General features: G+C 36.7%; 1 protein-coding gene across 1 annotated transcript in view; it reads right to left on the bottom strand.

The window, feature by feature from the left end:
* Positions 1-7,865, bottom strand: part of LOC122813051 (visinin-like protein 1) — a 683,305-nt gene extending 675,440 nt beyond the window's left edge. The window contains exon 1 of the mRNA XM_044085170.1: positions 7,395-7,865. The gene's annotated coding sequence lies outside the window, so the exon portion shown is untranslated. The remainder of the gene's footprint in view (positions 1-7,394) is intronic.
* Between the last annotated feature and the right edge of the window lie 2,135 nt (positions 7,866-10,000).

Here is a 10,000-nt window from a genome sequence, read left to right as displayed (position 1 = left end):
ATAACAAACCTGCACAGGGTTCTAAATAAGATACAGAATACAAAGACTTCGTAATAATTTATTGCATTATAACTGTTTATTTATAGAATACCAATATTGTCCAGCAAGGAGGTTTTGTTAGGCAATGAGATTATTGTTCTATAATTTTTGTATTGAGAAAGATAAGCTGTAACACTGTAGAACAGGAAATCTGCATATGTTATGAATGATAATATAGAAAATATATAGTGGCAAATGTAATTCTAATGCATAATTTCCCATACTGCAAAGAATTTGAATGACATATTTGAAAATGTGTATATCTAAGAGAGAGAGAGAGGAAGAGAAAAAGTTCAATTAAGTGTAACTTACAACCAGCCATATATAATTGTATGAGGACCTAGTGTACTATCCATTTTAAGTAATAAACTGATTCATTCATAGGTAGTTACAAGTCCTGCAGTCATGGAGTATATTAAGGAACCAGCCCAGCTTCTCAATTGCCCCAAAGAACCGTTTGGTTAAGTGACATGCCCAGAGTCACACAGTAGGCAAATGAAGGCTAAGAGAATCAAACCCCGAACTACAGGAAACAGCTTGTTAAGAGATCATAGGTTTAATCCTTTCCTATCTGCCAGGCAAATAATAGTTTGGAACCACAGGACTCAAACTCACATACCTATTGTTTGTAGTCTGTTGCACTACAATTGTGCCATGGAGGCATGCTGCATGTGTTTAACTTTGCATACTTCCTCATTAACCTGTTCCATGTTTTTGTTTGATTAGGGGAAAATGCTTCCTCACATTACTATGAAAAAACTTAACTTAGTATTCTTGTACTTTTCAGTTTACAAACGTTGTCATTTTTATGAAGTATTTTCTTTCTGATGATGAAATGCAGATGCTTTTAAAAATAAAGTCTGAAAGCACATCTGAATTTTTTGACCATAATTAACACCTTTTATGTACAAATTCATCATTTACATGGTTTCCTTATTTACAGAATTCATTTTAACCAACTCTAATACTGATGTAGTGCATGCAGTGCAGTAATTACATTCCAAAATCAGGAGAAAAGATACTTATGGAGAACATTCCTAGTATGAGAACCTATCTTAACAGTGAATAGGAGTTCTTAACAAAATCTGATTAAGACCCTCTAGCTGCTGTAGCTCAGACCTCACACTCGGGGCTAACAGAAATCAACAACAAAAATAGAGGCAGAAAGTAAAACAGCTTTTGGAAACGTGACAGAACAAATTATCTAAAAACTCTCAAAGCTGCTGGTAATACAAAGGAGAACTTTGTTTCTGCCTTCTGAGTGCTTGACATCAGCAAGTGCTTCACCAGCTTTCAAAAACATTGAAAACCAGCATAATACTTTGCACTTCTATATTTATTTTCTTTTTCTATAAGTGGAAGCACAGGCACATGGAGCAGCTACAGCTCTATGCACTACAAAGAATTAAGAGTCTCACTTATCATAACTGTTCTCAACATGGGTGACAAGATTTACTTCTCAAGTTTTAGTCCCAAATTACATTTCTTGGCATTTGTGTCTGACCACATAATAAGCTACTTATGACATATTTTATTTATTTATATTTTATTGACATTTGATTACTGAGAAAGTCCTTCTGGGTAGTAACCCATTTTCAGCTGAGGCCTGGAGAGAAAAGCTCCAAAGTATTACAAAATATTTTAAGAACAATAATTTTACAGTCTTTAAAAAATAATTCAAGAAAATAAATAAAGTTTAAATAATTATACCAAATTAGACATAATATGAAAACATTAGTTACAAATAAATGCAAGTTATATGACAACGATTTACTACTTAGATAAATTTTAGCCAGTTTACAGAGAAATTAAAGGTAAGTTAGTTTACAAACAGGAATTGCAATACAAAGTGTGAGAAAAGCAGACATATGGAATATTTAGAGAAAATGCCAGGGGACAGCAAATGATAGAATTAAGGAAATGAATGAAGATGAGTAAGGAGATGTAAGGTATGAATAGATACTTGTTTACATTTCGGGATATAGTTTATCCTGGTGTTGAGCAAGAACAGAGCCAGCTTTGGCTAAGAAATCTTTCAGAATGGCTGTGAAGGATGTGAGGGAGGGCATTGACCATCTGATGGACATAGATAAGGAGTTCCAAGCCTTAGCAACATGGTACGAGCACAGACAATGCCCAGCAGATTTGATACCTTTGTGGACAGACAGGAGTTTTGCTCACTGGATCATAATTGGTCACTGGATCATAATGACCAGCTAGGAACATAATTGTGTGGAAAGATATTTAGTGCTGGAAAAGCAGATGGATTCTGGCTAATTTTCTAGGTGGTAAGAAGCTATGTATATGTTAGCCGATGGGGTTGTTCTAACCAGTTTAGGCTTTTTAATACTGTACAGTGGTTGTTTCTGAAAGGGTATTTGCTGCACATTTAGAAATTTTGTTATAGCATTGCTTAAGTTTTGATTTTTGTGATACTTGAAGGAGAGTAAGGATGGGACCACCATAAAAAGTGTGGGGAGGAAATAACTAGTGGCAAGTGTAGCTTTAGTTACGTTGGTGAGAATGTTTTTGGCTCTATAAAGCATTCCTGCCTTTTGATGAGATTTTCTAATACAAATTTGTATATGCAGGTCAAATTAAAGATTATTATCCACTATCATCTATAATAATTTGCTATGAGAATTGACTTCAATGGTTGCATTATTGTGAGAGAGGGCTTTAAATTTTGTTTTTTCATAGGAGATGGATTTGGGAAAAAAGAAGTTTTTTTTTTTTTGAGTTGTGAATTGCAAAGCCATGTTGCAATCACAGTTAAAGTTTCCCGAATCATTTTTGGAGGTGTCCATGTTTACAGATGTGCAAACAACTATGGATTCATCTGTATACTGTATTAGGGAGGCCTGTTGTGTGAATGTGCAGAGGGTGTTGGTGAGAATGATAAACATGAGGGGACTAAGGATACAGCTTTGTGGTACACTGGTGGTGACTGCGAGGTATGGAGAGAGGGTGGAGTGCCATTTTACTGATTAATACATATTGGATAGGTAGCTTTTGAATCATAGAAGGGTGGGCTGCGTGAGACCTAATGAGCACCTAATGAGTAGAAGTTTGCTTTGACAAACTGTGTTTATGGCTTCAGGCAAGTCTAGAAACAAGAAGACTCGTTTGCCATTATCTCCATCTTTATTGTCAGTATCTATTTAGGTTGAAATGGCAGTGATAATACTATGGGAAGGATGTAAGCCATGTTACGTGGGAGATAGGAGTTCTTCCTGCAGGAGAGAGTTTAGTAGTTGTTTTAAATACATCTTTCAAGTAGTTTGGAGAGGATGCAGAACATTCCTGTAGGTCTAAAGTTAGTAAAGTCTGTTGAATTTCTGATTTAAGTGGATGTGTGAGATGTCTTGTATAGATTGGAGATGATCACTGACACAGTCAGATATTATGCCTGAGGTGGTGTATTTGCTAGGGGCTGATACTAGGATCCACTCTAATAGGGAATTTGGTGTGCTGCTATAATGTGTATAATCCTCTATTTTATAACTAATCAGGGAGGCTTGTAGTTTTCTGACATAGTTCAAATCATAAGATTTCTTATTTCCGTTAGTCAGTGATATCTTAGAGAGGAAACATGTTACTGGAAAGGGATACTAGAGACACCATAATACTCTTTATACAAAATACATGCATGACGCTCTAACAAACACTTCAGTGCAAGTTTTATCTCGGTGGCAGAGATGGATAAAGCTTTGGTGCTGGAAGGACCAAGGTATGGGAGGCTGAGATTGAATGGCTGTCACTAGCTCACCCATCCTGCTGGGGAGGGAGGTGATGTACCCACTGTACCACTATTCCCAGCCAGATGTCTGCTGTACTAAAGGGATCAGCTATTACATGGATGGTATGTAACTCATATAATCTGGAGTAGGGAGTTTTGAGGTTGTGCAGAAGCATGTAGATGGAGCCTCAACAGTGCAGTAGCATTTATAGTCATCAGCTGCTGCAACTGCTGCAATGGGATGTGGATGTGAAAGGAAGCCTCCCTCACCCATATGAAGGACTAGCAGCATCTGACTCTCACATCCAAAGGAGAATAAATTGGCTAATTGTTTCTTCCCAGCTATAAAATTTGCAAGTTAATGACTGCACTGACTTTAACGAATGTACTGGCTTTCACGCTGGAGGGGAAATTAATATGGGGCTGTTTGGGAAGACCTCATGGTTGGCTGTGAGAGTTAAACAGTTCATCACTGCAGTCAGTGCAAGGAATTTATTAGAGGGATAGAGCTTCTGTATCTCTTTAGAATGTTTCCCCTTGATTGTGTCATGTAGTATGAAAACAAAGATTTTGGAAGTAAGACTTCATAGCTGTTTATTTGTTGGCAAGTTCACTGAAAAATGATTGGCTAAGCCTGACAGGCTGAAATAGTTTCAGATAAAGGTAATTATAATTTACTATTGAATTTGTTTGATCTTGGAGGTAGTTATATTCATTACAGATTTGCAGGGGCTAGGATCCTACACGTGTTTTGGGCAGCTTTGGTTACCATGTAAAATAATTCTTTTAAAAATTCAAGTAATCTATCAATTCAAATTATTGAGCACTTACAAATTCAGTGACAAATTAGTGTCACATAACTATCAGGTTGCTGTTTTACCAAAAACACTTACCAGACATAATTTAAACCTTCAGACTGTGTATCAACCTTTCGTGCACTTCACTTTTTCAAGCCATCATAATATATGCCTATACTGACATAGAGCTACATCTCCATACTGTTATTCCCACCCAATAATGTTTATGCAAAGTGTAGTGCCCCTTTTATAGTACAGAAGAAGAACTTATACATCTCTTTTTCCAGGTTGTTATGGTCCTGGATGTATAATCGGTGTGGACCACTATGAAAGAAAATTAGTTTGCCCTTTGGTTCATCACACATAACATATTTATATCATGAGCTCTATTTTTCCGTTGGCTGATCTGCTTCCATTCATTTTATGTGCGTAATCCCTCTGGCTCACTAAATATAGTATGAATGTAGTGACTGGTAAATTCCAATAGGACAATAATTGCAAAGGAAAAGAATAAAAAAAAATAAGCAATACAACTAGAAATGAGGCTGCATGCTGTTAGACTACCACACACAAATATTAAAAACAATTTATTCCACCACATATTAATGCAAAGTGGAAGCCTCCTGTACACTACCTCTGCAAACATCTATGCACTACTATAGTTCATGTCGGTGTCATAACAAGGAACAACTGCAAAACTGAATTGTATAGTACATCCCTAATTAATGTAATCAAAGCATGTCCCAGGCACAACAACTCCATCCAATTTGAATGATTTCATTACACACAAGTTATCAAATTAAAATAAAAAAAGAAAGAAAACTGTAAAATACTGCTTTAAGACATTTGGCATTGCACAAAAGCAGAAGTAATAAGTAATAACATCCCACTGAAAAAATGTATTCTAATATGCCTAATTATAAGTGAATTGGATTTTCCAAAACGATGGTATAAAATGTCACATCGCAATCACAATCACATGGCTGTTCTGCCTCTAACTTCACTCATTGCAGATAAGTCTGTTCATGCCTTTCGTTTACTGAAATCTGAACATTCCAATTTGTCAGCTGCAATGCTATCTTGTATTTCAAAGTGATTGAAAAAATGAGTATTAATGTCATAAGGAAGTATGATTCTGCAAAATTATGCCTTAGCATCAATGGAATTTTTATAACTTTTGTCACTTGAGTTATATATGCTATGAAGAAATTAATGTGTGTGTGAAAGTAAGCATTAATAGTGCAACTTGCTTAAGTAAGTATTGATGTAATTTAAATAACTGAATTGCTTCTAGATAAACATATCTGCTGTGGAGTCATTTGTCTATGTTTGAGTTGAACAGGGACAGAATTCAGTTAAAAAGCCCATGATAGAATAAAACTATTGATGGAGAGGGACACTAAATGCAAAGCCAAGGTAACAGCAGGGTCACTATTATTACAAACAGTTTAGAAAAATGAAACATATTTATCCTCAGATGTGTAATGCAAGGTGTGACAAGGGGACAGAATGTGTAATAAGTGGTCAGACTTTAAAGTGGGAGCACAATCATAGCAAAATCAAGTGCAGCATTGTTTATACTATTTGAACACAACAGCTTGTCACAATTAATAATGATTTTGTGCTTTAATGTGTTACTGGACTCTGTGTGACATTTCCTTCTCCCTGTTATACAATTATAGTGAGTGACAACCAAGCTGGCCAAGAGGCACTGGATGAAAAAATAGAAACATACAAAGAATATTTTAGCTAAAGGTGAAGAAATGAATATGTGCCTCTGCTGAAGAGAGCAGGAGGGAAAGAGAGACAATGTATATGGAAGAAAAATGGTGTGTGTGTGTGTGTGTGTGTGTGTGTGTGTGTGTGTGTGTGTGTGTGTGTGTGTGTGTGTGTGTATGCATAAATTCCAAAGAGAGTGAGAAATCCTGCGCCCACCTTATTCACAGGTGTTGTTTCAAACATGACACTGTATGAAGCTGTAATTATACATTTTTGGTACATGATTTCTAAAGTTGGGTATGTTATAATGCATCTGTTATTTATTGTAGCTGTCTGGAGAAGAGTGATCCAGGCTTATGACATAATATTAGGCTGCAGCTAAAGACTTCTCTGTTGTAAGATATGCAAAGCTAGGTTTGCTAGAGGAAAGCTGACACATTTTGGGGTATTATAGTTGATAATGCTGTTGCTGTCTCTGACTTTACTGAATATGCCATATTAGCAAACCTAGGTCATTTACAATTGATTTGTTGTTTTGTCTATCAACCAGTAAAATATAAGCTTGTTTGAGAGTCTCATCTGCATTTATCACTCTTTACAAGAGAGCAAAAAAGTTGAAGAGTACATGACAGATTGCCCTGATTCAGTGGAACAGCAGGTGGTGGTCCTGTGCAGAGGAGCTGTTGACTTTTCTGTCATTGTATTAAACCTTAATTGCTGAATGCAAATCCTTCAGAATGTTTGCTGTTAAAAGCAATAGAAATTCTTACTTTTTTTCTTTGGTATGTCTGCTGTTTTTCAGACCTCTGACACTGAAAACAGTAGCTGCCTTTCTATGCTGAAAATCTGCATGTTCTGCCCTACTGATAAAGCAGCTGTGGTCATGATTTTTGTCAAAAGCCAGGCTGAGAGTGAAATGACAAGAAACTTGTCTTTTCTAATAATATATCATACCACTGGAATTCTACATAAAACAATCACCTTTAAAAATGACACTTAAGCATTCATTCTGATCACTTATTTAAAATGCCACTAGCAGGTTAATAAATATCAACGTGCATTAGCTGCCAGTAACATGTATCAAAAAGCAAATCACTTACCTAAGCCGTCTTTAGATGAATAGTGAATGAGCCTTTTCTCTTGCTTCTTGCAAAGTGAATTCAGAGTAAAAAAACAGAAAAGCCACGTCTGTGGAGATCAGGGAGAAGCAGTGAAGCAGTGATAAGAGAAGCAATGAAGTGCAAAGATGCTCAGAGCGGACTGCTTTGTTTCCCTGAGACACAGCTCTGTGTTTTTAGATGTGGTGGGTTTCTAGACAGTACCCCCACCTCTTCGCCAGAATGCACTATGCAATGCTCTTGGGAAAGCCCTTGATTGTATAGTACCTATCCTTCCATTTTCATTGGCTGGGTGACTTTTAGGTGACTGACATGACTTGCAATACAAGCTGTCAATCAGCATGCCATAACCACAGGTGAAGATATTAAAAAGGTTACCATTAACATGTTGCTGGCAGCAGTGTTAATGGAATTTGTTTTGGTGTTGCAAAGGCATTGTGTAGCCTTTATTGGTACAATACAAAATGGCTACAGAAATTGTTCCCAGCTTCCTCTGAGAGAAATACAGTCTTCAGGGTGCAAGGGAGCAAGAAGGGCTCACTGCAGCGAAAAAGCCACTACAGTTTCATACTTGTTTACTGAGCCTGCAGTGAATAACAATGATAAACAAACCACAGATTATTTAAGATAGAAATGTCACTTTCACTTACAGAGCATATTATTTCAGTTTTAAAAAAAATCATTCCTTCAGGCAGCATGGCACTTTAATTTAGCATCTGAAAACAATATACCAGAACTAATGGCCAAAGTGATTGAAATTAAAAGAAGCAAAGGTTAAAACTCACAGAATGTAGTATAAAAACAAATATTGTGCAGTATAGACAGATGCATATTGAATACAGTGGAATAGCTATTTAAACAGGATAAATAACAAGTTGCTTCATCATTTTTGCTGTAGATATAGTAACATCCTCTTCTGAATCTAAATGTATTATTTAGAAGCAGACCATTATGTATTCCCAGTACATCACAGAGAAGAAAGCCTGCAGCCATTTTAGTCCTTCGAAAACCAAGCTTCTTTTAAGGTTCTCTTATACCTTGTAAGAACAGTTGAACACATAGCATATGACAGTTGCTTTGTATAGATGCCAATAAAATATTTAATATTCTAAGGCAATAGTGTCCTGTATTTACAAACAGTATTTATAATTATTTGCAGCATAATTCTGCAGATACTCACTTTCATCAGTTGTGTCATTATACCTCAGGTGAGAGGCTATTGAAACTGTTGCTAGGTTCAAGCCAGCAAAGGACTTTAAGATCATTATTGTATAAATGAGAAACAGTAAAAGGGTTGGACTAGCTTGCATGATAACTGGTTTGATTAGGAAGAGTGCTTGCAGGTATGTGCATGCATGCTGGTATGTACCCTTGCACATGCTATAACAATCCAATAGTTAGAAATGCCTTTTCCTAAGTAATAGAGGTACATTTAAATATTGCATCTGAGAGAACTCAGTTGAATCAAAACACTGCAAAAGGAGTATTACATATACTAAAATGATTGCACTATTGGGCACATGAGGACAGCCTATATTTTTTTTTCTGTACATTCAGTAGCATGAGCAGGAATTTGATCAGATTTAAATTAATCAAAATATCTGAATTCTCTGAGGAGCATATATAAAATTTCCTTGAAGTGATGTCCTTCAGCTTCCCACGCTGATTATTCCAGCTAGGAAAATAAATCAAAAATTGCTAACTTGGAAGTTAAGTCGATAACAGAAGTGCATCATGCATAACATGAGGCTAGACATATGTAGGAGTAATTAAGTTCTTGTATGGAATGGTGAAAGTGTAATATTCTCAACAACAGTTGAGATTGTCACTTCAAGAAAATAATAAAATGCAAAATGTCATGAAAAGCCATTTGAAAGGTCTGCACTTATTTTACTTCATCATTTTTGTCTTAGCATGATTCTAGAGGTAATGACATCACCTTAACCTAGCTCCACTGATGACAAAGGTTATAATCCTGACTATGATGCAGATGACTGAGCTTCGAATACCAGAACTGGAACCTAAAGAACTAGTTGGGAGAGGTAGAGGAACTGAACAATAAATATCAAGCTATCCCATCTGAGGGGACAGGAGATAACATTTCCCTTTGACAAAGACCAGAAGGCTAACCCTGAGAATACAAGTTCCGGAGTGTTTAGACAATATGTTATAAGGTGGGGGAAGGGTGCAGATCTATCAAGGAGCTAGCATCTGTTCTCACTGCATACTTCATGCACAGGAATAGACTGGGTAGAAAGAACATAAATGCAAAACTCTTGATAGATACAGATCATGAGCACTTGTTACTTAACTCTCATTTAGCCCAACTTCAGTCTAAGTGTGTTTGCTCAAAGCCAATCATAATTTGAGTACTACACTTGGCAATTTGTGGATATTAATGGGTTAGTATGGCAGGCGGCCACCGTGGTGCAGTGGTTAGCATTGTTGCCTCACAGCAGGAAGTTCTCTGGTTCAATCCTCAGCTGGGGTGCCTTCTGTGTGGAGTCTCCATGTCCTCCCTGTGGTCGCGTGGGTTTCCTCCAGGTGCTCCAGTTTCCTCCCACATCCCAAAGACATGCTGTAGGTGG

Source organism: Protopterus annectens, chromosome 1.part1 (assembly GCF_019279795.1).
Source record: "Protopterus annectens isolate FY-2018-M chromosome 1.part1, PAN1.0, whole genome shotgun sequence".
NCBI lineage: Eukaryota > Metazoa > Chordata > Ceratodontiformes > Protopteridae > Protopterus > Protopterus annectens.
This window is presented reverse-complemented; position numbering and strand designations above follow the sequence as displayed.